The sequence below is a fragment of the Cygnus olor genome, chromosome 2 (genome assembly GCF_009769625.2).
Source record: "Cygnus olor isolate bCygOlo1 chromosome 2, bCygOlo1.pri.v2, whole genome shotgun sequence".
Classification (NCBI taxonomy): domain Eukaryota; kingdom Metazoa; phylum Chordata; class Aves; order Anseriformes; family Anatidae; genus Cygnus; species Cygnus olor.
Window position 1 is genome coordinate 150,275,256 of NC_049170.1, and position 23,338 is coordinate 150,298,593.

General features: G+C 40.4%; 2 long non-coding RNA genes across 3 annotated transcripts in view; one reads left to right on the top strand and one right to left on the bottom strand.

Moving 5' to 3' along the window:
- Positions 1–4,787: 4,787 nt before the first annotated feature.
- LOC121064912 overlaps positions 4,788–23,338 on the bottom strand; it is a 30,240-nt gene continuing 11,689 nt past the window's right edge. The window contains exons 1-2 of one of the 2 annotated variants that reach the window (XR_005816759.1): positions 20,894–21,001; positions 4,788–5,034 (exon numbers count right to left, since the gene is read on the bottom strand). This is a non-coding gene — a long non-coding RNA (uncharacterized LOC121064912). Of the gene's footprint in view, positions 5,035–20,893; positions 21,002–23,338 lie in introns of those variants that run through there. The other variant, XR_005816758.1, reaches the window with a different exon arrangement.
- On the top strand, positions 14,699–16,684 carry LOC121064911. The gene is made up of 2 exons (XR_005816757.1): positions 14,699–15,092; positions 16,306–16,684. It is a non-coding gene; the product is annotated as an uncharacterized LOC121064911 (long non-coding RNA).

Here is a 23,338-nt window from a genome sequence, read left to right on the forward strand (position 1 = left end):
TTACAGCTGGGATTTGGAGCATTGACCAGCACTCACCAGCAGCCCATGTTCTTATGCCCCGCGGTGCACAGCTACCTTTTGGCTGTGCAGGTAACTGTGGGGACAGGGCTGTGTCCACCCCAGCTTGCTATCGTGCATGACACCAAACGTCATTCCTCCCCTTTCAACCTCATTCACCTTGTGTAGGCAGGGGATGGGTGCACATTTGTGCTGCCATAGATACAGGTTGTGTTTGCAGGTTTAGGACTGAGCTGGTGAGAATAAGCTCACTGAGTAAGCATGTTCCAGTAGCATCGCTCAGTCTCTTTCTGTTCTTTAGGGAAGAAAAGTCCATAAGGGAAAATGTGAAATAATGCTAAAGAGGTTATGAGCAGAAAACCAGCAAGGACTGATCAGAATGGGTCAGACTGAGGAGTTTGTGCTGTAGAGAAGCAGTGGAGAAAAGCTGGCCATTCCCAGAATATTAGAAAAGTTCATCACTGAGAGGGTGGTCATGCACTGGAACACACTCCCCAGGGAAGTGGGTCATAGCACCGAGCCTGCCAGGGGTTCAAGAAGCATTTGGAAAATGCTCTGTCATATGATCTTATTCTTGGGTGGTCCTGTGTGGATCCAGGGGTTGGAGTCAGTGATCTTTGTAGGTCCCTTCCAACTCAGGATATTCTATGATTTTATGACTGAGCTGAATTCCACACCAGTCCTCACTTTTCTAGCTGAGTGTTTCATTGTTTTGTGTTGTTGCTCTCTTCCTCGCAAAGCCTTATCTTGCACCATCTCTTTCAAAAGCCTGACCTGGGGAAACCACATTACTGCTCTCCTTGAGGCTGTGTTATAATTGGCATCCATAGGTTAGAAGATACGTCTCCTAAGTATCTGCCAGAGCTACCTCCATGTTGGTTCCCAACACCAAAGGCAGTAACCTAGTGGATGCTGCACAATCTTTTGCCACTTGTCTATGCTATGAAACAAGGAGGGAGGAGAGCAAGGTGTGACAGTCAGATTCTTAGCTCCTGTGGTTTTCTGTGCCTTGTCAAGGTCAGAAGAGCAACAGGTCCCTCCCAGTGGAGGGGAAGAGATGCACAGCTTCACAGAGCTGCTCATGAAATGGCATTTCATGCTCAAGGGTATGGGTGAATCAGGAGGAACAACACCCTTCCCTTCTGCAATGTGCACCATGGGCTTCCATCAGTTCTCACTAAAAGTCCCTTATCTTCCTTCCCTTTCCTTGTGCACAAGCAACAGAACACAGTGTTTTCCCCCCCAGCATCAAGGCTGCCACTGGTGATGCTCAGAACTACTGTTTTCAACAGCTCTCAAGAGCTCTTCAAACCAGCAAGGAATTTTAATCACTTCACAGGGTGGCAGGACCACAAAGGAACGGAGAGGAAAATGGGTTTCCATGTAATTGTGGAAGGAATGGGGAATGCAGAGTTTTGAAAGCAAAATTACAGCCCGAGGCTCTTGTAGGCATTGTTATGCAAATCAATGTGAAGGCAGCTAGGATTTCTCCTCCAAGTTCCTAGTGATACCCACAGGCACCTATTTTTAATTAGAAATTATCTGAAATGCTCAGCATGTCCAATACGTGCACTAAAACACCTGTGAGAGTCCCCATTCCTCCACTGGGTGTGACAACGCACAGACCAGTGCCCAGTCCCAACATGGAGTCATACCGTGGTTGGTAGGAGAAGGGTTTTGGGAGTAGTAAAATTCACTTGCCAATGGAGTAAAGGATTGTATATGAAGATCAAATTTGTGCCATGCAGAACACAGTGGGTCTGAAAGTAATATACTGTTCAAGAAAGCAACATTGACATCAATGCCTTTTAAAAGTCCATGAAGCTCGCTCAGGAGAATGGTTAAATTAGCTCATCTTCAACCTTTCTGTGGATATATTGGCCAGGCAGAAGGCAGGATGGACCATTGTGTTGCTGCTCCTTGCAGCTTCTACTCCACTGAAGATCAGCTCTTGTGATTCCTCTCACAGACAAATAAATATTCCATGATTTTATATCTACCAGCATTTTCATCCCTATCATATGCTGGAGCATTTAAGGCATGCTGAAACCTGATGGTGCAGACAAATGTGTTATAGCTGTAAGCATGTAAATGCTTCAATGGGTCTTTCAGTACTAAAATATATTTCAATCTAAAAACCTCTACAAGGTGAACTCCATCTGACATTAAATTTGCTGATTCCAACACAGCTTGTTCCTGTTCATTCTCACAGAAGCCCTGGGCCCATCCAGAAGACATGACAGAAGGGTGAACCCACAGGCAAAGAATGATGCTTCAACTCTTTTTTTTTTCCTACAAGCACTTCCCTCTGGAATATTTTTTTTCTGGATCTGAACATGAATTTAAGCCCTCTGGTCCTGCTGTACTTTTAAGTGGATTTCCTCGTGAATACCTCATGTGCTTTTAAAGCAGAGGGAAAAGATGGCTGCCACACAGAGGTGCTTCAGCCAGCCTTGAGTTTGAGTTGTGCATTCTTCCACACGCACAGAAAAACAATCAGATGGCAAGTACAAGATTCAAAGTCAGCCTGCTAGTAGAAAAACATAAATCACATAAGGTTGAAGTCATCCTTTATTCACAGTGAGTTGTATCTGATTTGCGCTGAAAGGAATGCATTGTACATGGAGTAAAATTGGTAATTAGGGAAGACAGAAAGGCGGAAGATGACTGAGAATTTGGATCAAGATACAAGTTTCTGTATGACATTCCCAATTCCAAAGGTATTTCTAGATACCTAAGCAATACTTGGCCCTCATTATTATTAATTTCATCTCCATTACATCCCTCTAAGGCAAGCAGCATTCAACTTCCTCTCCAAGATGGCAATTAATCATACTGGATGCATAGCATTGACCCAAGTAAAGGAACATAACTTATCTATGGGTTTCGGCTTCCTGCAGGTCCTTGTGCTGTCCTTCCCTCTGCTTCTTGCCTCTTCCACAAGCAGAGTCAGGGCTGCAGCCTGAGCCACCCTTACTGAAACATCCCAGATGCATTTGCAAACACAGATGCTGTGAGTGAGGCACCTTGCAGCTAGCTTTCTGCCATGGTGAGAAGCGACAACTTCTAGTCCAACATGGTGGACAGCTCAGCAGCGTGGACAGAAGTGCTGGCTGCATGCAGGCAGGCAACTCTGATAGCTCTCAGCCCATTACACTAATGGAAAACTGTAGTTCTGCCAGTTCTACTGCTTTGCTGTGCTTTGCACCCCTTCATTTCAGAAATAAACATTTCTCCATCGACACCATCCTGGCCTGATTAAATTATAGGAACACACAATGTCTGTTTTCAAAATTCTGTGGCTACTAATTAATTTATGTCATCAAACAATTATTTTCTACCTCATTAGTACATGAAATGTGAAGATTGTGTCAGCACTTTTGCTGGCAGTCTTGCGCTCACTAGTTTGTAGTCTTGGCCAGAAAAAAGAGGAAGAGGGAGATAGGGGAAGGACTCCATTTGACAAGCTGCAATGCATGTTTGAAGCAACAGGTGCTGCAAACTGGTTATTTTCATGTTTTCCTTGGTGTTAGATGACTGAAATACCACCACATGGAAATTTTTCCAGTCATGATTTGATGACTAATATATCATGAAAGGGAAGAGTGGAGAAGTGGAACAAAGAATAGTGAGAAGGATTGTTCTAGTGCTCACATACCACAACAGAATGTCATCATGTGCATCTCATGGCCTTATTTCTCAGCCTGAACGACAGATCTCACGCAAGGTATTTGGGTCAGGTGACGGGGGTTTCACTTCTCATTGATTATAAGACAAGGATCTGAAACAACACTTCACATGGGAAATTGTGGGACACCACAGTCAGGGTAGCAAATATAGGTGGAAATGAAGGTAAATTTGAGCTACCGGGTCCAACAAGGCCCTGCCAACCACATACTTACCTGCTTGCTTCACAAAGGCCCTCAGCACGTTCAAGGAAGTTTCCCATGATCACTGTTTATAAAATAGCAAACAGATGTGGTGATCAGCTAGAAGTACATGAGTAGGAGTCAGAACTCTTTTGTTCTTGACTGTTTGCTGTCTTTCAGTATGTTAGTTGCTCATCTGATTATTTTTTTCTCGCATTCCTCCAGCCTCCAGGTATTTTTGTTTGTTTGTTTGTATTTTTATTTTTTTTTTTCTAGTTAAGCTGTGTTAGGATCAGTGTTTCTTCAGTTTTTAATTTTGAAGAAGCATTGTTTATTGGTAACACTGACTTTTTAGTCAGTGCGGTGCAGAATTTTGCAAAGAATATAAACTATTAGGAAATATTAAAAACAAAAATCTATAAGGGACATCTGTTTGTCAAGCAATTTGAAACATTTGGGCCAGGACACAACTTTTATTCTTCCTGAGGTTTTCTGCTGCATATGGGATGAATAGTTTTAGTCCAAATTCCCACTGCCCTATTTTGATGATCATTCTTGCTGGATTGAATCTTTCTTTAACTCGAATGGCCTCAAATTGTGCCGGGGAAGTTCAGGTTGGAAATGAGGAGGCATTTCTTCTCAGAAAGAGCAGTCAGGCATTGGAATGGGTTGCCCAGGGAGGTCGTGGAGTCACCACCCCTGGGGGTGTTTAAGGAAATGTTGGACCTGATGCTTAGGGACATGGTTAAGTGGCTGATATTATTGGTTGGAGAAGGTTGGACAAGATGATCCTGAAGGTCTTTTCCAACCTTAATGATTCTATGATTTCAACTGTTGAGGATGCTTCAATCACAGAAGATAAAGCCTATCCAAAAAAGGAAAACAAGTACAAAGTGCTCAAACTACTTTTCTCTTTAATAATCTCGGACAAAATACAGGATTGATAACTCTGTCACTAGAGTTTTTCCAGTCTCAGTGACAAAACCACAGCTGACATGCCCTGGTGCTGGTCCTTCTTCAAGCAGAAAGTTGAACAGATAATATCCGTAGTTTCTTCTAACAAAACTTTTAAGGTTACAGAAATGTTTATGTGGTATTGAAGTAGCATTTCTCCACATTTTAGTCCACTTGCTGCTTTGTTTTTCCCCTAATTTGGAATTAAAAAAAAAATGACATATTAGAATTCATAGTAGAATTTCTGAGTTTCTATCACAACTACTTAGATGGTATACAGAAATTTGACTTGTTTTTAATGACCTCTTAATTGTCATGCCCAGTGGCTAAGGATTCCAGTGAAAATATCAATTTGAGGGGAAAGAAGGTCATGAATTCACGACAGCAGATAGGACCCAGGAGAACTGCCTTTGCCACAGTCTGGGTAGTTCTAACAGATTTATTCATACTTTATACTACACTGTGCTGCTCAAGAATAAGAAAGGGGAATAGAAAAATAACATAAATAATGCCTAAAATGAGTGATGTGAACACTCCTCAACATTACATTAAAAGATATCAGAACATTTCCATTCAAATGAAATGTCTTCAAGTACTCACTGAAGACAAAACACTACAGAAGGCTTTCCAATGTATAAGGCCATTATTAGAGCTCAGGACATTCTAGTCATGCCTGACCTGAGGGAAAATAAAAATAAATAAATAAAATAAATAAATATTTTTCCCCAATGATTTTGGGAATATTTCCTTTTTTAAAAAGGTATCCGATCTTTTTTTTTTCTTTTTTTTTTCTTTTTTTTTTTCCTAATATCAGTGCCAAATAAATAATTTTTGAAGCTTGGTAACTGACACACAATAGAATGCAGAGTGTCAAAAAATTAATTCTGAAGTTGAAAATATTAAGTTTTCTTAATTACCTACACGTGAAAATTCCCCTGGTTTAGCAGTTTAATATCTAGAGAGATGTGAAACTCAGCAGTTTCAGTTCACAGAACATAATAAAAACATTCTTAGATTTTGATTTGCATGGGGTCACATTTACAAAGCTTCTCTAGAGTTTCGTATTCAAAGAAATTAGACAGTCATGTATCAAACTGAGGGTAAAGTATTGGCTCCACTTAACCCAGGGGTAGTTTTGAAACCGTTTCGTTGGCTGAAAGTCACTGAAACTGGTCCCGTACTTTGGTGAATTTCCCTTCAAGTCTTTTGATGTTAGTGCTGAAATGTCAAATAATCCACGTTATAGGGAAGTCCACTAGAATTTACTATACTGAAATTAATAGTTAAAACAAGAAATAAAAAAGCTGACAGTAAAAAATGACATAAAATCTAAGGAACCGTAATAGAAAATTGTAACATGTCTCCACATTTTATGAGTTTGCTCATTAAGCTCCACAGCAGAGATATACTTCTCTATTAAATTCTATTGTAGGACTTTAAAGAAAATCTATATTATTTTATCGCACTGTTGGTTAGGTGTTCATGGCAAGATCAGGACACATTGCCATAAGTACCTTATCAGTGCACATTATACAGCCCAATGTCTGAACGTTAGATTTAACAACGAAATATTCTACCCTATTTAAAACATTTGGACAATTGAAATTTATACTCAGCTATACAGTGCTTATATTTTTCTTTAGCACAGAAATTATTTAAATACATTTTTACTTACAAAAATGTAATGTAAAAAAGTATCTGTTCACTTTTTTTTTTTTTTTTTTTTTTTTTTTTTTTTTTTTTTTTAAGCAGGTCTGTGTTCTTGCCATTTCTAACTCTCTGAGGCTTCTGTAAATATCAGACAGCATGTCACAAAACCTTTTACAGCAATGAAATTCTCCTGGGAGTTCACAGTATGCCTAAACAATATCACTCCAAAGAACATTTCTGGTGGCATGAGGAAAACATCTGAAAATATGGAGTTAATAAATCAATATATGTTTGACCACAATTCAGTGTCACTTCTATTCTACAGTAGATGTTTTCTTCTTGTGGAAAAACAGTCCATTTTCTTAAGCGGTGGTATGATTTCAGAAATCTGTAGGTGTTATAGAAAAAGCCCACAGGCTGACTTTTTTTTTTTTTTCCATAAATATTTTTTTTCCAGTAAAAAGGTAGAATTTCCCAGAGTCCACAGATAGCAGTGGTAAACTGATGAGTCTTGACACTGATTGACGTCTTCGGCACTGGAAAACCAGTCAGCATGACAAGGAGATCCCCTTTTTTTAAAATTATGAAAAACAAGAGATTTAAGAAGGTTGGTATCCCTTCCCCCATGCTCTCCCCCCCCCCCCCCCCCCAACTCATTTAGTAAAAGCAGTGGTAAAAAATAAAAGAAGAAGTTCTGTTTTCTACCAACAGACTTTGAACCCACTTCAATCCTCCTTCCTGTGTATATTTCTGAAGCTTCTTCTGAGCTTTGTATTTCCTGAACCACAGAAGTGCCTAGTTTCCTGTCATTAAAAAGTGAATAAGCTTTTACATAATCTGAGTGATCACGGCTTTAATGGCCTAATCTCTCTCTCTCACACCAGACTTACTGTTACACACTGTTGTTGTTCAGATATGTTGAGTTTTACCAGTATAACTAGCATGAGAATCAGGCCTACAGACCTCAGATGAACCAGTCTACATAAATTTTGCTGTTTATAACTAGTCTTACTTCCGACACACATCTAAATGTATGTGATGTGGTTTGGGGTGAGGAGATAAGTACACAACATGACGTCCCTGTTGGAGCAGTATTATTTTAAGTTTATTGCTATGACCGATTTTTCCCCTTCAGCTGTAAATTTGCCCAGGGGTGCTCCAGCCCATGAGCATTGTTCCAAGGCTGTTTATGCACACACAGAGCCCTGAATTGCACAACTGTCCTAAATGAACTGGGGCTGGGAGAATGAAACATTTCTTTCTGTGTCTTCCTACTTCACGTGAAATGGGATTTATTTTTGCAGGTTGGTCTGTGGGAGATGGTGTGACAACAGCAGTGATCAGCGTTTGCTCTGATTCTGAGGTCACCACCCACCTGATGCACAGAGATAAACAAGATCTTGCCTCTCACACTGCAGAAGTTTGCTTTGGAGATATGACCTCCATGAGTGCAAACTAGCACAGCTCTACTGCTTCAGTAATATTTAGAGCTATGGCACTTTCACACAGAGATCCAGTTTGTGCCCCTGGATGCAACTGGGCTTTCCTAGGCGTGAGTACGAGGTCAGACCTCGACCTCCTCTTGCTACTCTCCTCCCTCCATCACTTGCTTATGGGACAGGTTTACTCAGGGCCACCTGGGACAGTGCAACTCTGGACCAAGTCCCTCGATGGCCCAGTTACATCCTGGGCTGGAAAGCGACATTATTGCATTTACTTCAACAAAGCTGGTGGTGATCAGTAGGTGTCAGCACTGAGACACATCCTGTTTGGAGGGAGTAGCAACTCTTGTCCTAGCCCTAAACTCTGTTGGCTTTTTTGTTTGTTTGTTTGTTCGTTTGTTTTATTCCAGCTCTAAACCAGAGTTTAGTTGAGGGACATGTGAATTATGGTGGCCTTTGTCACAGCCTAAGTCTCAGTTTTGGTGACTTGGTGACTGATGTCTACTCATAGAGAACAATTTGCAATGACCAGAGCATGTGTCCAGAAGGGTTCTCAGCAAGATGAAATTGAACATCTGGAAATAATGTAGGACGCTAAAATTTCAACGAGGTTGAAACTAAGCCAAAAACGGATACCAACAGATATAGAGAAGGCCAGACCCGGTTCACGTATATTGTTGTGGAAAGAGGGGTTATAGACTGGAGAATCAGAAGGAAATTCCTAGGTAATATTCCTGTATATCTGTATCTATCATGATTCTTTCAAAAGAACTATAATCTCATTAAAGTGAGAAATACTAAAATTAAATCTTCTACCACACTTTCCTGAGTAACAGGAAGAAGTAAGCACTGATTACCATCTACATTTTATCTGCCTGCTCACGGGCTGTAAGTCATCTTTGTAAAAGAGCACGTAGAATATCATTAGGGATTTCTAACTTATTTTTATTAGCAGACTCCTTGTGCTGAAGGACAGGTGAGCAGACATTGTTCATGAAAAGGTTTAATGCCTGTTGTTTAAGGTATTTGGAGATGTTACATAAATATCTCTTACCATGACAGTAATGTTCTCTATTATACTTGCAAAGAGCACTGGTGTGGTGTCAGACATGGGCTGTAGGAAGGCTGAGAAGGGATGTCATTCTGTCATGGCATTTGCATTTCAGTGGTTGTTTGAATGCTTGGATACAGGGTGTTGTTGGAACTGCTTAGTTCCATATGTTATGTCGATACACCTACACATGTAGTTGATGCTATGGGGGGTGCAACAGCAGATTTTCTCCTGTCTCTGAAAAATTGTGTCATTATTGGTAGCCGCTACAGCCAGACTTCCAGCAGAAAATTTTGGGACCTTTGTTCTGCTGACAATGAAGAGGAAGTTAATTCTTAAATAGTATCTACTGGTTTGTCACCACTGCCTTTGTAGAAGGAAACATCATTAGCAGAATGGGTACAGTTTTGCCCCAGGCAGGGACCAGAACCACAGAGAGAGGATTTAGTCTAAGCCATGCAGATATGTATACTTTCATAATATTCCTGCTCTGCACTGAAACGGGGGAGACTTAAAAATTGTTTATGCATAGGTAAAATAGTAAATCACCCCACCACTTTTCAGTGTTGTGAACACTTGCCTGTTATGTGGAAAACCCAGGCTTAAGGACTTACTCTACCAAGTTCAGAATAGGAACTTAAATTTCACTCTCATGAACTACAGGTGAGTGCTGTAACCACTGAATAATTTATCAAGTGTATCAAATGTTAATTTAAATAAAGTAGGCCTTTAAAAGAGGTAGGAGAGAGACACAACCCAGAAAAGTCTCATGGCTTGAGAACACATCTAAAACAGAAAAACGAAAGTTTTCATTCTGGTTTGAAGCAAGCAGAATGGGAAGTTGAACTGGACTGAAGGTCTTGGTGGTGCATGCTGTTTCCTGATGAAAGTCATAGAAAAGGTTTAGCCACAATGAATCATCAAATTCTACAGGGGAAAAAAAAAAATAAAATAAAAATAAAAAAGCCCCACACAAAAACACTTCCTTGGAAGTTTACAAGTAAATTCTAATGTGTCTGATCCACACAGTCTGCTGAATGCAGTGGGCATATTTCCATTGGCCTCAGAAAGATTTCAGTGATGCTCAGGTTAATCAAACATGATTATTGCAAGAAGATTAGACCAGGGGAGAGAGTGAGAGAGAGAAAAAAAATGGTGATTTTGAAAATGATGGGAACAAGAAATGTAGTCAATCACTCAGACCACATTTGAGTCAGGAGATATGTAGTGACTATGGAGAAAATAGAGAACACTGGACTCTGGAGCAAACAACTCACAAATTTCCAAAGATACGGGCAACATTCTGAAAAAAGTTTAACTTTTAGTCATCACATTCCAGCTCTTGAAAAGGGAAAGAGTAGATGATGAAGAGTAAAAGGAATGGTTTTTTGCCTTGAGACTATCCCATCTTTCTCTCACTGTGAAGGCATGCATGACTAACAACATAAAAGAGGGAGAGTTTAATATATAACAAAGAAGAGAGCAGGAACTTTTAAAAAGCTAACTTTTCATGTAGGTTGGGCATGGCACTGTGTAGAAAGCTCAATGCACTTCATTCATCTCTGCAGATAGCAAGATAAATACTCAAGACTGACTCTTCCAACAAAATTATTTCCTCTATTAAGGGTGGGCAAGTGCATTACACCTGCAAAGGAAACTTTCCAACTTTATCCTTCACATGGTCAAAGCATCTTTTGCCCTCTGACTCAGTGGAGGAAGGATGCCTACTGAGTCATCTTTATAGCTATTGAGTCCATAGGAGTACAAAAAGCCTAGTCATTGGGGTCTCCACATCATGTGGTAAAAGCTGGTTTATTCATGGGGCAAAATCAGAACAAATGTCAGAGATAAGAAACAAATCAAACATGAAAGGTCTGAGATGTTGGTCCTAAAGAAAGGCTGGGAACAGACGTGCAGAAGGTTTGAGAACACTTCAAAGTTAGGTTGCAAGGCTCAGATGTACTGTTGCCAAAAGCACTGACTAATTGAAGGTACAATGATTCAAGAAAACATTTCCAGAAATATTTGCATTGTTTTCCTACCAGTTTGTGCCACTTTCATGCCAGTTCTCAGGCTTGAAGTTTTCCGGTTTGCAAAGTGGGGGATCCCTATGATCCATTCATTACAAAGTATTGCTGTCACCCAGAGGAGGAGCTGGAAGGCTCAAGGAACATTTGGGCTTTTGCAGATAACAAGGGAGAGTGGCATTTTCTAAAGCACTAACAAGTCAGATACTTGCAAATATTTCACAAGGAAAGACAAAACTTGAATTATTAAAAAGTGAACTGAGTGCAGCCAACTGAAAAAAATGAATTTTATTTAAATCATTGTGATTAAATGAAATGTTATTATCATCAGCTCTGTTTACACCATAAGTATTGATCTTAAAAAGTGAAAAATAAATTTTTGTAACAAGCCTTATAAAAAATCCATCAAGAATCTTAATTTTTGCTTCAGCCTGCTACTGCTGGCACAGGAATGCAAAGACTTAGAAAACAAAAGCATGAGATTGTTTCAAGAGAGACTCACTGGGAGAGTAATACTAGCAGTGCATCAATCCCATGTTACCAGTATGGAGAAACAGACCAACAGAATGTAAGAGACCAGCATCAGTTCACCTCAGAAGCTCGTGAAAGGACAGACAATTCAACCTATTTCCTGACTCAGAGCCTCATGTCTCACCCACAAGACCAGTGTTCTTCCCTATAGATACCTTTATCTCGTGTGGTTTGGGTATGTTTAAGTGTATAAAATTACATTTTGCTATTCTGCTTTTTCAGACGCTATGAAGCAAGATAATCATGTTAGAGGTTGTATTGCCTGCTGAAGACAGTAGCAGAGCTTGCAGTGATCTTGGTGATGCTCTATCACATATTTAATATCAACAGGCCATTCTTGTTGCACAATGTGTGGAGAAATCATTTATCCCCTTCACCTCAATTTGCCACTCTCTACCCTGAGGGAAAACAATATTTCTTATAGGCCACATGCAGATTCTAGCAGGAAATATTTGAAATATATCAGGCACTTGAATTTGGGGTTATTATTCCTATGAGTTTGTTACCATTAGACCTGCTAGGGAAAGGTTTATATGGGCTGGTTGATATTATGTTATGTTATATATTATGTTATATAAGTAAGGGGTGCAGTTCTCCTGAAAACTAAATTTGATTTTTTTATCTAAAATTGCTAAATTGCTAAAATTGACTGTAATTTTGTGGAGTACCAATTTCTGCTGAGGAAGAGTCATGTCTTGCCTCCTGGTTTCTCCCAGGAAGAACCATGAAATTCGGAAAGAAAATAACCCCCACAGAAATATGGATGATAAACTTGTAGTGTTCCTGCCTTCTCCTCCCCTCCTCCCCAAAGCTGTTCAGTATGTTTTATGCAACCATAAAAGTAATTCCTGTGTAGCTGAACATAGGTGTCCTAGACTCAACTGGATTGCAAATAGAAAAAAATCGAAGAAGCAAACAATTGTCAGCATGTGTGTTTCATGTGTTGGTACTGTGTGAGCTCAGAAGACTGGATTTGCCCTAGGCGTCCTGTAGCCATCAGAACAGGAGAGCTTCCTCCAGACAGACAGACAGAGCTGTAGGGTACACCGAGCTCCCCTTGGGGGCTGCCTGTCTTCTCCACTGATGATAAAAGGTGTGTAGGTTAACTTGTAATAGGAAATGTCCCCATTAACTGAAGTTCAGTTTTATGAGTCATCCCATTATAGTGTAAAACTGATTTGCAAAAGGGAGAGATGGTTCAGAAAAAAAAGAAACAAACAGATAAGGTTTTGTGGTGGAATAACAGCTATGACATTATGGCCTGTATAAATAAAAACTTAATGCCTTCCGTCTTCAGAGAGGAGAAAGAGATTTTAAACTCTGAAAAACACCTGAATATAAAACTCATCATATGGAAACACAAATAGGAGGCCTGCATACAAACAGAGCCAGTTCCTTTTGCATAAATTCTGGACAGCCAGAAAAATTGAGACTGAGTTTTCCACTTTGCAAGCAACTAACTTAAGGAGCACAAAGCAGGCTGAAAACTGTGCTTGCTCAAACGTGAGCTGTTCAATGGCACTAAACGGTGGAGCATCAGAAAACAGAAACTTGCTGGGTGTTCAGGGAAATCACTGCACCAAATGTGTTGGATGTGTTTTATGAAATGGGAGTCATGCTCTGTAGCCACTCTCACTTAGAGCACTGTTTCCTTCTGCTCCACTCACTCACACAAAGACACACACCTGTAAGCTATGCACTGAATGCCAAGAACTGCTTTACCGGACTTGTTCCAGCAAAAGAATTAAAACCTTTAAAAGGAAAAAAAAATGGTTTTGCTCTTTCCCACACTCCTCCTGCTTTCTGGAGAAGGCGGGAAATGAGTGACTTTGACCTATGCTTGTATTGCTGCCAGATTCTTCAACACATTAATCTGTTTGCTCTGTCTTTGTTTCAGTGATGTGTTGTGTAACATGTGAGCAAGCAGAAAGCCAACTATGCACCAGCAGGAAGGCTTGGAGTACTCTGATTTTTGGCATGATGTGAGGTATTGTGAACTGGTATTAAGTATCTGACAGTTAGCCCTCGGAATTGGCAGCCATACCCTGGAGACCAGTATCCTGAATAACCTAATATACAGAGTATAGCTGGGACCAAACCGTGGTTTCATTCATCCCTTGTGCACACGTGCACAGAGCAGTGAGCGTTTGGGACTCACTTGAGTGCATCCTGTATGAAAGCGAAGCACCACACTCAGACCTTTGTGCTGCAGAAGCTATGACAGGTAACTCCACACAAAGATGTTGTGCCATATAGACATCAGAAATGATGGAGGGATGACAATGCTGAAAGTACCCAAGGTGAAAAGCTCAACAGAAAAAAAAAATATATATATATATACACATATATATATATATATGAGAGGTCTTTAATCTATTGCCAAACACACATATCATTGGTAGTAGCCCCAAAGTTGTAGAAGCTCAGAGGCTGTGGTAACAGGGCATCTTAGATGACACACTGACCTGCTCTCTCCAGCGAGAAGAGCAGGTCTCTCAGTCATAGGGTTTGCTTCTCAGCTGATTTGCTGCCTTTATGCAGTTCTGCTGAGGTCCATGCCATAGCTCAACCAACCAGCCATGACACAGAGCTTAGCTCTTCAGGGTTTCACCAGATACCTTTCCATTGAGCTAGGGATAACAGGCACTGCACGCTGGGGGACATTTCAGGGCATGTCTTTTCTTTCTCGTGTAAAGGAAATAGTCCTGCACAGAAAAGTATGATGAGCCTAAATACTCAGGCATGTTGTTTTAGATGGTATGCAAACATAAGGTCTCTCGAAGTCAAGAGCTGGCAGTGCTTCTCAAGCAAGGGTTCAAGTCCCTGCTGCAAGAGAGATCATTTCATCAGATAACCAGTTCTGGACTATGGCATCCTCTGTGCAACTGAAAGGCCTTGTGAAACTGTAGCTGCCACCCAAATGAGTGCCCAAAAGCACGTGCTCTTCAGGACACACAGGACACACAGTGATCAGACACTGCAGCTCACCCTACTCAAGGAACCCCCCCCTGCCATGGGCAGGGATGAGCTGTACTCTGTTCATACAACTCCAGACTCACTGCTGTGTAACCAACTGCAAATCTTGGTGGTTTACACCCATTTCATACTTCCAAATACACGTTGCATCATAGTCATGCTGACTAGTGCTTTAGTCATCAGATCATAGCTGAGAGTGGAGCTGTTTTATAGTCACAGGTTCACTGCTTAGCACTTTGAATGCTTCTCAGCCACTCTGCTGCTCTCAGGGCAGTCCTTGCATTTTGGGGGGGAAGTTTTGCAACCTTATTTAATATGGAGAAGCTCTGTCAGTTCCTGCAGAGACTCCTGAGGATCTCTGCTTGTTACTGGAAGAACCATGTGCAACTGCATTAGTCTGGTTTGCTTTTCAATTAGCAGTCAGTCTGCAACCAGCAGAAGCCTTGAAAGAATTGATTGAAATTCTCACAACCAAATGGTATCAACGTGGAGCCAAGAAGGACATATTTTCATTTAAAACCCACAGAAATAGAGACCAGGATGGGAAATAACAATTCAACACCACAAGTTAAAGGTAATTGCAAAGCGTGTTAAACTTTGATAGATGGATTCAGGCAACAGGATCAGTGATCTCAGTTTTCCACAGGTTTCTTTCCTGCCTGAAGGCAGAAGTCTGAACTCATCTGTTAGAAATACATATGGGATGGTGCACACACTAACTTATTTTGCTTTTCCTAAGAGAATAATCAGCTTCCCAGGATAAACGCTCTTTAAAGGAAACTATTGAAAAATACTAAAGGTTATAATGAAGTCTTTGTTAATGGTTAATAGGAGACAGACTCAGGGCAAAAACTTCCATCTATTTCCCCCTCACTGCTGTAGTCTGGCAGTCTTTAATGTCATTACACAACAACACCATGAGAAAAAAAAGGAAGACTATTCCTCATTTTATTCATGCACAGAAGGAGAAGTACTCCTTTTCAGAGAGTGTGAAGCTGCATGCTATACATCTTGCTCTTCTCTCTCCCAAATCCATCTCTTTCCTTTGCCAGATCTGATGACTATCAGACTCCTTCCTAAACCAATTCAGCTCATGAAACCAGCAAAGCACTAGGAAAAAATAAAAGTGAATGCTTTTCTGCTGGTTTCATGAATTGAAATGGCTCAGTAAATGTCATCTGAGCACCAAACCATACAAAGAAATGAGGACAGCCCAATGCGCAAGAAGTGGAGTTAAGAAAAGAAGGGGATTGGGCTTCCATTTTCTGGCAGCAGCAAGCTGCTGGATCAGCTCAGCTGTAACTAGTTTGTTACTTCACTCAAAGACTGTAAAAGAGGAGGGAACTGAATCTGGTTAGTGCCCTCAACATGCAGCCATCCTACATTTCACATTAGTTACAGCCAGGGCTTAACCTCTCATAGTCTGAGAAGGATGCTTTATGGCCTGAGCTCACAAGCTTTGACTGGTAGCTGGAAGATTCATAGGCACTGTTCCTTCATGTGTGCAGAAAGATGTGTGCATGAGAGAAAGATACTAAATGGTCCTGAGCAAAAGGGAAGTAAGAATTTGTGGGAAGAATGGGGAAATTTAGCCAACCACTAAATGTTACTCAGCAGATGCTTGCTTTCAATGTTTTTTTTACACCCTGTAGAAAAAGGAGGCCTTTTCTAAAAGCTCATTTATTTCCTTCAGGTGTTAAAGTGACAATACTATAAAGATGTGATTACCTGAAACGTGATAGATGATGGGTTTTTTTTGTTTGTTTGTTTGCTTGTTTGTTTTTCAGGAGCATTGTTCCAGTGAGGCTAATTGTTGTGTGACCCCTGAAGCAGCTTTGTTGGCACCAGTGACATGGTGGCAAACAAACAGCCAGCAGCCAGCCTCTTCATCTGACTTTTCCAAAGCAGCCAGCAGATCATGTAATGACACTAAGAAAATCACGTGGGAAACCACACGCATTCCAAGCAAAGGCAAGCAAAGTGAAGAGGAAACTGAACTTCATAATCCCACTGTTTAACATAACATTTGGGGAAACCTTATCAAATCATGCAAGAATATTACAAAGCAGGAAAAAAAAATAATAAGGACACAGCCCAGTGTTATTCATCCAAATAACAGCTAAAAAAATATCTATCAATGGTATGCAAATGTCCTGACAAAAACTTCACAATGAGGGTGTTGTTTCATTTCTGTTTGCCTTGCCAGGCATATGTCTTGAAGCCTGGTTTTCTAGCCTTTTGCATCGTGCCTGTAGCGTAATGGCACTTGGTGACAAAATCATGTGCTTGGAGTTATTACAATCTTTAGCACTTTCAATTAAGCCACAGTGGCTTTAAAAGAGAAAGAAGCTGTCTTCACTGCTTTCTCTTCTGTTTCCTCCTAGCTTCTGCATCAAAATAACTGGGCTTTGCAGCTTGAAAACTGCTGGTCTTCTGCCCTTTCAGACTTCCCTTTCCTGTTCCGCAATGTCCTGCAGTTCCCCTGAAGTGTCTCTTTCAGTGGGATTTAAATGCACGGTCCGTGGTCATGGTTTAGCAGCACACAGAGAAGCTGGAGAGGAAAAAGGAGTAGGGGAGGATGCAAGGTTCAAAACCCTCCTTCTGCATTATAAGGGTCCTCTAGTCAGTGGAAAGCATTTCCCAGATTGTGTTTGCACTAAACAGGGCTGGACACAGAAGCCAGAGACCTTTTCCATCAAACCAGGCATTGCTAGAGCGCGCACCACAATGCCACAGATGAACCAGCTGTATGCAAACTCAGGTATCACACACCCCTTAGGGACCCACATAATTTACCAAAACAAAACTTTACCTCCTCTCTGTCTGCAAAACACCTCAAAGGATTTGTAGCCAATGTCTGCCTTTGAATCTTTTTTGATCCAGTCCTACATTCTGAGTCTGACTAGAGTCTGCTCGACTACTGCACAACACTTGTATGAAAAGCAGAACCTGCATTTTCTGTCTTGCCCACTGGGAGTACCCACGCAGTATGGTCCACTAAGATCTATTCATTTTCACACTGATCTGAATCACAGGGATTGAGTCTTATCTCACTTGGAGTTCTACAAACTAGGAAAAATGTCAGTAAGGCCAGTGGGGAAACATTACATAGTAATTTGCTTTTCCTTCTAACAGAGCAGTGCAATAATAGTTTTTTAAGCCCACAGAGGACCATCTCACAAGGAGAGAATATTCAGTCATATTTAAATGGATTTTTACATCTCCTTTGCACCAATGGAGTCATGCGGAACAGACATAATGAGGCCAAAGTATTGCCCTGCACTTCTCTGGCTATTTATTTGTTAAATAAAACATGATCAGGGAGCAATCTGTCGCTGTAGGACCGAGGACACTTTGCCCTTTGTGGCCCTAAAATGTAAATATTATTTGTAGGGGAATTTTTTCAGCTCACAGTGCATGAACTAATGTAACATTTTCTTAAGATGAAACTAAGAACTTGTATTACCTTCCTTCAATGTAACATGAGGGTTTACAAGTGCAAAGTCAGATGTGATATGCCTCTGGGATATAGGGGGAAACTCATGGCTGTCTTGTCTATGCTGCATATAGGAAAGCTTGGGACAGAAATTATCCTTCAGGCATTGCCTGAAATAGTGCTATTTGGCACATTTCCATATCATGCCACGCATCATGATGGCAATTAAACAATACTGATCTTTTGTCCCATGCTCTCCCTTCCCTTCTCTTTTATTCACCAGTAGCCCACGTCCAATGCATTTTACAGAGGCATTAAACTAGTAACTGAGCACAACTTGACCATCTGTACTTTGCTTGCTGACTGAAGGCTGATTGTTGAAGAGCTTTGAGAGTCCTAGAGGAAAAATATTCTGTATGGACAAAACAGCACTAGTGCCTTGTTTGTTAGTATTTGACAAGCTATGACTCACGTCATAGCTAATACGACAAGCTAATACACACGTCAAATGGTAAACTGGGTGAAAAGATGCTTTCTTTCTCAGGATTTTTTTTTTCTTCTGGTAAAAGATAGCTACATTTCAGTGTCTAAAGTGCTTATACTCTATTCAAAATTAAAACCACAGTATCAGGTAATGTGCTACTTCATGTGTTAATATAAATGTCCTCACTTTACAGACTATGTTCTCCTCCAGTGTAGAATATAGACATAGGAGGATGAGCATTTTTTTTTCTTGTTATGATGGTAAACAGGTGCACCATCACCGTGCCTTGTTCACAAATGACAACAGCCAAATAGGGAAGAGAAACAGAACAAAAGCCAAAATTAGATCACAAATGTAACCTAAAAAATTCTAAGACAGGAAATCAAACAAAATGTGTTGAGGTATTTGATTTGTTTGACAGATGTTGGTATGTTCCACACCATCTATTAAAGTACGCCTCTTTCCTCACCTTCCTTCCCACCATGCTGAAGCTACTGCAGATACCCAGTTCCATAACAACTCAATTTAGACAGATGTCACCTTTATGAGCCCCAAACGTGCAACATCCCAACGTGGGCACTTCACAAGCACTGAATGAATCATCACACGCAGATGACAGACAAGTCAGTTCAGATGGCTAGACCAAGCAGGACTGCAGTGGTATCAGCTTGACAGGCAAAAGTACCAGTATATCGGATTATTTAATCACTTTTGAAAGTTTTGTAGGTGTTACAGGCAAGATCTTATGCTGTCTCTTCACACTGTGTGACTTTTTAAATAGAGGTACTCAAAGCTGTAATCCCTTTCTCAGAACAGCAGGACGTGTTTCAGCAGAAAGAGCTTCCTGCTACCTGTCAGCTCCATCCACCAGCCTGCTGGGCTAGATTCACCATCAGTTCACTTCAGGGTCTTATCCCTGTTTCCCACAATATCTTTAATATTTTCTCAATATTATTTCTCTGTAGCAAACTTTTCTTTGTTGTAAGAGCCTAGATCACTACAGAGCTTTATCAGCCTTGCAGGACAAAGGTGAGGGAGGTCATAGACTTTCTGAGTCTTATCTTTTCTACATTTGGAGAATGGGTACTGATTCCATCACCCGAATTGGGAAACAAACATCCCCTTGGCCCTTCTGTCACATGTTGACTCATCCTTTTAGAAGTAAACCACTTGGAACATGATTGTCTGAAGTGCGTTCCTCCAGGGAACTTGCTGGGTCATAACAACTCCTGGGAGAGTCTTGAAAAGGTGCCATCTCTTTGGGCATTGCTCAGGACCCATCACAGTCCATTACCTCTATCTCCTTTTTGTCCCCCTTTGGACATAGGTATGAGGGAAGAGAAAAGCCAGCACTCTTCACACACTGTGACTTTTATAATGATTGCACAAGGAATGAATCAAAGGACTTTCATAATCTAAGGTAAACCTTTGCCAAGACAACATGGCCCTGATTTCTTACTTTCCAATTTCAGATTACTAAATAGTGACCCCAACAGTGACTCCACCTTTAAATATCCACCTTTCCACCCCTACTTAGCTCTTTTTTTGGTCACATTTATTTCACAAAATTGTGTATTTGTCTTGGATGGCAAGAGTTTCCTCCCAGGCAAACCAGGTACTGTAATGTGATACATTTGTTTTTATGTCACCACTTAATGTAGCCTGGTATATCTGACTATTGTATTAACTACTTGGTCCTCTTTCCCACCTTCAGATGAGCTCATTCCACTAACTGTGAAAGGGTCATTTCCCCATTTATACAATTTTGCCCTTGTTGCCCACACCACACCTCCAGATTTTAGCAATTACTACAAACTGGAGAGTACAGATGAATCACCAACAGATTCAATAGCTACCTGAGCTTTCTTCATTTGACTTGCAAGAAAGTCTGGAGGATTTTTTTGCTCATACCACATTACCAGACCTGCAAACTGCTCTTCAGCACAAACACTGCTCCACGCAATGTGTGGCCTCAAGTATGCTGCCTCTGTTTTTACTTTGGGTTACATGCAGCACCAGAATAGAAAACATGAGTCAGAAAGGTTAAGGGTTAAAATGTTAAAAACAAAAGAGGAGAAAATTCATTCAGAAAACTGTGGTTTGTAATGGAGGAGAGGAAGTGCTGTACAATTTCTTGTAAAGCCACAATGGCCAGCTCATCAAAGGAAACCCCTCCTATCAGAGGCTTGCACAATGCCTCCCAAAGTCTGAACAGCTGCCAAGCCATGACCATGCAGTTAAAGGAGCGCAACAAAGAACCTCCAATTAAGAGAATATTTCCATCTTCCTGTCCAGCTTATTCCCCATCTTCTTTTTTTCTTCCTTCCCCTTGCATTAATTATTTTATAACAACATTGTCTTTCTTAGTGATTTCCTTTTTTTTTTTTTTTTTAATTAGCAAAGGCTCTCCAGAAATTGTTTGCATAAGACAGAATGAGCCAACCTAATTACTCACTGATTTGGATGGAGGCGTCCTGCAGCAGCTGCCCCACTCTCCCAGCTTGGCTGCATGCTCTTACTGCTTCTTTTGAGGCTAGCACTCACCAGACCACCATCATGAGACAGCTAACTCACTATTTAGCTTAAAAATATCCCAGCATAAATCCCAGCAGCTTTTGCTTGGTCAGCCCACAGAGATGGCATTGAACATCATAGCCAGCATGGAGATGGGGTGGGACCGTGCGGCTGGAGGCCATAAATGGAGGGCCACAACATCTCTCCCTTTAAGTTGTGAGAACCCAGCAACTCGGCTCGGCTCTTTAGGAAACCACAGCTTCAGCATGTCTGTGATGATACTTGTCCTAGACTACAGTGTGCTAGGTTCAGGACAGTGTTTACATATATGTATTTAGTGAAAGGTTGACTTTGCAGGCTCTGAGATGGGGACTTTCCTGAGATTTCCATTTTGGCAGAGTTTGTGGAACAATGGCTTTAATTTTGTTCTCCATACCTCTCATTTCTTCCCTTTTGACTTCAATCACTTTCCACAACAGAGCTCTCCTCCCCCCAAAAAAGTTTGTGTTGATCTCTCTTGACTGCAATTTCCCATAAATGAACAAAGAGTTGCACAGCCTTGCTCTATTTAACCAGTCTTGGCTTCTCATTTTCTTTTTTACTACCATAAACTCTTCAGAACAAGGATGGTTTATTCCAACTGTTATGTTTGATATCTCATGATTTACTACTTTAACATGAAAAATCAAGCCCCAGAAAGAAAGTTACACAGCAAAGTTTCCTCCCCACACCCTTTCCCCAAAGCTTATGTTAGTTATGACTTTCCTAACCTTGGTTGTTTAAATATGTTCTAAGACGATGTCTCCATGGCATCTCCTATCCATCCATTCCAAGTCTTTGCTATTCTGACCATTAGACTGTCCCAACATTCAGTTTGCCTAATGCTCAGCCTTATTTTCTATTATTGAATTTGTGACCATCAGTTCTTGTCCTGCCTTCCACAGACATAGAAAATATATTCTTCCTCCTTGTAGTAAGCTCTGCATAACTGAAGACTGTTACATTTCACCTCATTTTCTCTTCTTTAGGGATAAAGTCCAATTCTTTCAAACTGTTCTTGCAAGTTCATGTTTTCTAGGTATCTGGCTGTGAACAATGAATTTTTCTCACAGCCTTTCTCCAGAGGCTTGTAAATTAATCTACCACTTTCTATGTGTGTTCTCAGGATGGACATAGCACTTCAGCAGATATCTGGAGGGAGATTCAGTGGGTAGAATAATTATTATATAACCCAATCAGAAATACCAGTCATCTCATGTGTTGTTGATGATGCAGTCTATTTCCAAGAGATTTATTTATTTATTTATTTATTTTATTTTCCTGCAGAATGGCTGCTGCCTGGTTAGGTATTCCCCAGTAAGGGTTCCTTTTGAATTTTATTCTTGTTCTCCAATGGACCCTTTTCTAGCTACTATGATTGGAGATTTAATAAGTATATTTAATAAGTATATTTTACTGCAGAACATATGGGTCAACAGTACAAGCCCTTGTAGAACCACTTAGCACAGCCTTCCACTTGGAAATGAATCACAAAAAACTGTTTTCTGAAAACAGCCTTCCAAGCAGTTTTGCTTCCACATTACTATAGTTGTATCCGACTTGTTGTTCTCTTTCATTTATAAAGATTATATGAATAAGAATAAAATGCCTTACTTTAAAAATAGTATGTTTATTGCTTTTCCCTTATTCTCAAAATGCCTCACTCTGAGATGTAAAAAATTCAAAAACACTTGAAAATTTTTGTCCCATTTCATTTTCTTTTCAGTTTCTGCAAGTTACAGTACAGTTAATTCCCAAAAGGAAGTATGTGACCACAAATTGCTTGAAAGATGTACAGCAATATCGATACACTTGATGAGTGCTTTTATGAGACTGTTTCACACACTTCACAAGCATATCCAAATGAAGTAGAAAGCCATATAACTTGTATGCTGACAATACTCTCCAGCTTTTCCATGACTCATCCTAAAGCTAACTCATTGGACAGCCCGCTGCTGAGTTATTTTTAGCTTTTATCAACTTGTGCAATTCTTTGCTGCAAGCTGAGCAAATTTCAACAGTGTCCTCAGAGCAGAGACTGCAAATATAAAGGGGAAAAAATTGTCTAAGATTACATAGCAGATGATCTTTAGAAAAAGTGAGTGATGTGAGGAGAGCCAAGAGATGCTTTCTATTATATGTTACTCCTAATAGTTTTGAGAGATTAGAGAATTCAGTTGCTAAGCTGTTGGTTTTTGTGTTTGCTTGTTTTGGTTGGCTGGTTTGTTGGGTTTTGATGGAAATCAATGGGAATTTGAGGATGGCAAACAACAGTCCAAATGAAGGCATCAAACTCAGGTCTTCATTTAAAAAATAAGAAATTTATCTGAAGCCCAAATCAAATTTT